The sequence below is a fragment of the Phascolarctos cinereus genome, unplaced genomic scaffold, assembly GCF_003287225.1.
Source record: "Phascolarctos cinereus isolate Bilbo 61053 unplaced genomic scaffold, phaCin_HiC Scaffold_2;HRSCAF=192, whole genome shotgun sequence".
NCBI lineage: Eukaryota > Metazoa > Chordata > Mammalia > Diprotodontia > Phascolarctidae > Phascolarctos > Phascolarctos cinereus.
In genome coordinates this window covers 48,389,384-48,396,277 of record NW_027555625.1, presented here as the reverse complement: position 1 = coordinate 48,396,277, position 6,894 = coordinate 48,389,384, and positions in this window count along the sequence as shown.

Sequence of the window (6,894 nt, the reverse complement as noted above, 5' to 3'; positions counted from 1 at the left end):
TGAACTCAGGTCTCCCTGACACCAGGTCTGGTGCTCTATTTACTGTGCCACCTTACTGCATACACGCGCACAAGCACACACACGCACACACGCACACACACACACACATTTTCCCACTTTGCTATTTCCCTTCTGTTTTCTTCATAGATTTTACTTGTGCAAAAGCTTTTTTAATTAAATATGGTCAAAATTGTCTGTTTTATGGTTTCTTATGGAAGTTGGAGAATGAAGCAAAGAACTCATCCCAAAGCCTCCATTTCAAGCTAGCTTCCAGGAAGGACGGTCATCTCTTCATTCCCTACTGCGTACACTCCTTTGGACTGAACTCAGATACCTTCCCTTCGTGCTCCCCCTTTTCAGCTTCTTTTTCTGTGTTGACTTCCCCATTCGATTGTAAGCTCCTTGAGGGCAGAGACTGTAGACTGTCTTTTTCTGATTTGTATCCCCTGTGCTTAGGTTAGTGCCAGGCACATAGTGCCAAATATTTACAGATGAACTGACTAAGCTCCTTTATCCCCTGTTAGGTTAAGAATTCTTCCTCTAGCCACAGGCCTGAAGGATGTTAGATCTTGTTCTCTCCTTTTTTAATTTAGGAAGACGAGCCATTAGGACCCTACTGTGGCATCAGGCAGAGTAACTATGTGGTTTGTCACCAAGGAATTCTCTGAGTCAGTACTTCAAGGGTATGTGAGTTTGGCTAGATCTAGTGAAAAAAAATTGATATTAATGTTTTTGCAGGTAAAAAACAGCATAAATAATTTTGCTTAATATAAAATTTATTTACTCAGAATTCATAGCAAAAATTTTTTGATATTAATATCTTTTCAAATAAATGAAAGCATAAATAATTTTGCTTAATATAAAGTTTGCTTAACCCAGAATGCATAATGTAGTGAATATAGACTAACTCAGAAGAAGCTTTTCTGAGCCCACAGGGACTGGGATATTGTAGCACTCTGGTCTCCACTCTAGGGATAGAGGGGGCCTCTCTTGGTCAAGGTTCAGGCATGGGGTTGAACCAATTTAATCTTGGGGGAGCCCTCCTCTATGAGAGGAGGTACCCTCTCTTTTTCACCCTCATTGGCTCATTAAATCCCTGACACTTCGACTACCCTGGTCATGCCTTGACTATTCCAAAAGCCTGGTTAATGGTTAATGCTTAATGCTTAATGGTTAGTGGTTAATCTCCCTGCCTCATGCCTCTTCCATTCCAGTCCATTCTCCACTTATCTTCAGAGTGATCTCATTAAAACATAGATCAGACCATGTCATTCCCCCCTCAATAAAATCCAGTGGTTCACTATTACCTCTAGGATCAAATATATGGAACAAGTAGCATACTTCGCATGTAGCAGGGCGCGTGTTGTGGGTGGTTTGAGCCTAGCATCTCCTCTTCCTGCCATTCTCCAAGGAAGACTTTGATTACTGCCTGGAGGGAAAGAAGGATGTTGAGACCAAAAATTAGCCCCTCTTCTCTCCTCGGAGAAAGGGGGTTCTGGGCTAGAATGATATCTATCTGCCCCTTTAAATATTATTACTCTAGGGAGTGTAATTTCAAGGTTAGAGCTAATCTTCTGAATACTATTTTTTAACAGGTAAAGGGGAGCCCCAAATACTAGTCCCACAGTGAATACACATAGCAAATAGCAAAGAAACCTATTTATTCTAGTCGGTAGCAGGACAGAAATAGAGAAAGTATACATATGAAAATATATAGCAGATAATACAGATTGAGAGAGAGAGAGAGAGAGAGAGAGAGAGAGAGGGAGAGTGTGTGTGTGTCAGTCCCAGATCTCACCCAAAGGGGAAATTCCCTGAAGTCTCCAGTGTAGCAGTAGTAAGCTGAGGATAGAGATATAATGGAGACTGCCAGCTCCTCTCATATCAGCTTCTTCCCAGAGTTTTTTTTTCCCTTCAACAACCTGAAGAGAGGTTGAAGAAAACCAAAAGTTTGAAGAGACTGGATCTCTCTTCTCTGGACAAATCTGTCTTGGCCCTCACCTTTAGACTGTGAGCTCCTTCAAAGCAGGGACTGCCTTTTACCTATCTTTATATCCCCAGTGCTTGGCACAGCACCTGGCATGAGGTAGGCATTTAATAAATGTTTGTTGATGGAGTGATGGACTATATATGTCTGCTAATAAAACCAGTAGCCTTGAGCCAAGCCCTTTGTCAGTGGGCATCCTCTCCAAAGTACTGGGGTAGCTGCTGGGGACTCCTTCCCTGCCCCCTTGAACTCTTGATCTCTAAGTCCAGAGATGTTCTCTCCTGATATATCCAGTCCTCTACCCAATGTTTGATTGCCTACTCCAGGAAGGAAACACAAAGTGGAAAGGGTAGACAGGGGCCAGGAGCAAGATCCCCTAGTTAAGAATAGGCTCAGGGGGTGGGGGGAAAAAATCTGCTGCCCAACCCCCTATGTCCCAGCGTGGGGAATCTGGAGATGAAGAGCACTATCAGCCACACTGAAGACTCCAAACAGAGAACTAAGCTGGAATTGCCTCTGCTTTTAACTTGGCACAGGGCCTAACTCCTGTCCACTACCAGCTGATAAGATTAGGACCAAGGTACCACTCAGGACCTGCTGTGTCATCTCCCAAATGCCAAGTCATTCCAGCACTGGGCCAAACCATGGCCAGAAGCAAGGCTTCAAAGTTCCCGCAGGGTTTGGAACTAGGACAGGAAACTTGGGATATGTTCTAGGAATGCTTCTCCCCGCCCCCATAGTATTTACAAAATAAACAAAATTTGCTTGACTAACCTCAAAGCATATCTGATCTTGAATAACACCACAAAAATATGCGGGTCTTCTGCTTGTGCCAACATAAGCATTCAATGTGCCCTGATTCCTCATTGCAAAGAAGAGTGGACTTTGTAAGCGAAAAGAAGATCTGAGCACCACTCCTCTGGGCAGGAACATTCCTCTGGCCTCCTGCGTGCCCAAGGCAAAGACCAGATGGAATGAAGAAGTACAAGGGCATTATTTCTCTCTTCATTTTGGCAGGAGACCTCCAGGCTCTGATGGACATTTATGACCAAAGACGTACTTGTCCACTTAACACAAATGCTCAGAAATTGGAGGGGGATGAGAGAGGCAGAATTAGCAAATTCTTAAACAGCAAATTCATGAAGAGTTTAGATTTGTTATGTTCAGATTTCACAAAGACGGGGTATTCTCAAAGGCAGCTAGGTGGCCCAGTGGATAGAGTGTCAGGCCTGGGGTCAGGAGGACCTGAATTCAAATTTGGCCTCAGACGCTTACTAGTTGTGTGACCTTGGGCAGTTCACTTAACTCTGTTTTTCTTAGTTTCCTCTTCTGTAAAATGGGCTGGAGAAGCAAATGGCAAACCACTCCAGTGTCTTTGCCAAGAAAACCCCAAGTGGAGTCACGAAGAGTCGGACATGACTGAACAACAATGGTATTCTTCCTTCTTTATTTGATCCATGGAAAGCTAACAAGGAAATTTATTAATTAAGATCCCGTTTAAACTTTTGTTACCAACTCTTAATCATGTGTGAATTGTCTCCTTTTAGTAATCAAATATGTGTTGAGGCCCACAAGGCACTGTGCTGGCCTCCATAGAAAGTGTTTAGAAGAAAAAGACAAAGATGAATGAAATTTAATGAGTTGGACTCCAGTGACCCACATGGTTCTGACCTTCAGGGAGCTTGTAATCTAAGAGGCAGTCAGGACATAAAAGGAGAACTATAACGTGCCGAATAAGTGGCACAAATGATAAATGGACGATGAATCCTATAGGACAGTGGAGGAAATAGCACCCTGAGCTGTGGAAGACTTCACAAAAGAGGTGGGCCTTAAGGTGGGCTTTGGAAGGTGTGTAGGACTCTGTTTATGTATGATTATATTATATGTTCTATTTATAGAAGTGGGGATGGTCCTAGCCTACCAAGGAAGCCATTTGTCCCTGCCAAAGAATCTTAATGGGGTTTGACGGGAAGCATATTGGAGTTGGGAATCAGAAGAAAATGGTGTGGCAGTCAAGTTAGACCAGGCTACTTCTTCTAGAGGACAGGACCCATGGAAACAGAAATAACCCAAGCAACAGGTGACATCATACAAATTCCTGAGGTCAAGGGGATTTTTAACGAATCCTTCCTGACTTTACCCGTGTTGGTATAGTCAAAAGGCCTGATTATCCTCAATTGGTACATTTGCCAAGGGCTCTGGTTTCAATTCTCTTCCTGAATAGAAAACAGGGTCAACCCCAGAGGCATGATTAGTTAGCTCCACTGATTAGAACCAATTGTTAAATTTTCAGTGTGAGCATTTGAAAACACGCAAAGGCTACAAACCAGGGTTTGGTCTATTGTTGTGTAGATTGTCTAGACTTAAGAAAGTAATGGAGAAAATGTTAATAATACAAATTAAACTCAAGAATTGCAGTTCTGAAGGATTTATGATGAAAAATGCTCCAGAGAAAGAAGTGATGGAGTCTGAATGCAGATTGAAGCATACTTTTTTTTTTTTGGCAACTGGGGTTAAGGGACTTGCCCAGGGTCACACAGCTAGCAAGTGTCAAGTGTTTGGTCTGAGTCCGGATTTGAACTCAGGTCCTCCTGACTTCAGGGCCGGTGCTCTATCCACTGTGTCACCTAGCTGCCCTTAAAAATAAAGTTTTTAAAAAATGAATGTTAAAAATCGTTTTTACATGTAGTTGGAAAAAGCTATAAAAGAAAATTTTAAAGTGTATTCTTGTTTGGTTTGTTTTTCCTGAGAGTCAGCTGTTAAACATTTACCAGCACACCTCTGTTAGATATTGGCGAGCCCTCAAATCCAGAAGCTGCTGAAATCAGTCTACAATTCTGGTAGAGCCGACTAGCTTCTGGACAGACCTTAAATATGGGGAAAAGAAAAGAAAGTCACCTGGGTGATCAGGTCACAGTTGTTTTTAAAGTCAATAAATTGATATATATAGAATATTACAATATTAATTTGCATAATATTGTATAATATTATACATTATAATATTGATTATATTAATATACAATATTGTTATAACATATTAATATCATATTATATGTTGGTATAATATAATAATAATAATTTAGTACTTAATAAATTAGGTAGGAGCTTGGGCACTATCCTTCTTCCTGAAATATGGAGTAGCAGGATCGGAACATTTGGCCATAAAGATGAGATTTAAGAGAATCCAGCAACTCCCTAGGAGCCAGCAAAGGAAGGGAGGGAGGAGATGAGCTCTATTAATTCCAGGTTTGTTGGGCCTGGCCAGAATTTTAGTCCAGTCGGACACTCTTGGGGTAGAGGCAGAGGCCTTCCCTGATGAGAGGAAGAAATAAACACGGAGGGGGCTGGGTGTCCAATGCTTTGGATCAAGCATGGGCTGAGACAGCGGTGGCTGTGGGTGGAGGCTAATTCAGATGTAGAAGGAGAACCCATAGCAAAGGGGGAAACAGACAAGTAATGAATGGTCCCTTCTCCACCACCTCTGCTTTTATGAGGAAGAAAGGAGAGCCCTAGGGTAGCCCAAGCATCCTTCCTCTGTGGATCCGCTCGGGTTTGGGTTTGAATTTTAAGAACATGTTTGGGCAGCTTAAAATGGGATCAGCGCCTACCTCAAAGTTGTTGTGAGGATCAGATGAGATAACGTAAGTGTTTTGCCAGTACTATACAAATGCTAGCTATCATGGTTATTTTTATGGTCGTGTGCTTTTACTGGTTCATTTGCCTCCACTCCAGTCCCAAACTGGGAATTTCTGAATTTAACTCGGTTTCTGGTTGCTCAACATGCATATTGTTGTAAAGTCATTTTTCAGTCCTGTCCAACTCTCCATGACCCCCTCTGGCAGAAATACTGGAGTGGTTTGCCATTTCCTCCCCCAGCTCATTTTACAGATGAGGAAATGGAGGCAAACAGGGTTAAGTGACTTGCCCAGGGTCACACGGCTAGTAGGTGTCTGAGGGTGAATTAGAACTCGGGAAGATGAGTCTTTCTGATTCCAAGTCCAGTGCTCTCTCCACTGTGCCATCCAGCTGTCTCTTACCATGCACAGAAGAGCATTGAAAGAATACTGAAGAATAGCCTTGAGTCAATGTGATATGAAGATTGGCGTCAATAACTAATTATTGAATCAGGACCAATGTTTTCTTTTCCCCCTTTTTACTTCATCATCCAGAAATCAACCAGTGTGGGACATCTTTCTCAGAAGACTTCACCATCACATTGTACCAAACTGTTCAATCACCTATAGCCAAAACCCACATGTTGGATTGGACGTAGGCAGGGAATATCTGCGTGTGTTCTATGTAACCTACCAGGAAGAAGAGATCTGAGCACGCTCTAAGGCAGTGATATCAAACTCAGATTCTTGTAGCCAACACTTATTGACTTAGAAAACCACATATTAACATTATATATGTTCTATTGTATTTTTATTTATTTTCTTAAATATCTGCCAATTACATTTTACTCTGGTTTGAGTCATCCTCTGGAGTTTTTGTGGGTTGCATTCTGCCCTAAGAACTTGACCCTTATTGGCCAATACCCCCCTTATATGAGCATCTTAGCTAATGAGAGCTGATATTCATTATTAGACTGGATGACAACTGTGAACTCTTGTTCTCAGTGGGATACACCGAAGTTAATGACTCCAGCAGGACCCCTAGCATATTTTCTATGCGGTCACTTTGGATTTCATTAGGAACTTTCATATTAATGTAGTTATATGTTTGTTTGTGAATATGGGTAACTCGTAGAAGAATCAATCAATCAACAAACATTTTGAAAGAGTCCAGAAACGTAGCTGCCTTGTCACACCTATGGATATCATCAGCCACAGAGTGTATGTAATGAGAGTCTGCTCTAATTAGGCTTCTTTCTCCCAGAGGCAAGACCAAGGAATATGTAGACATTG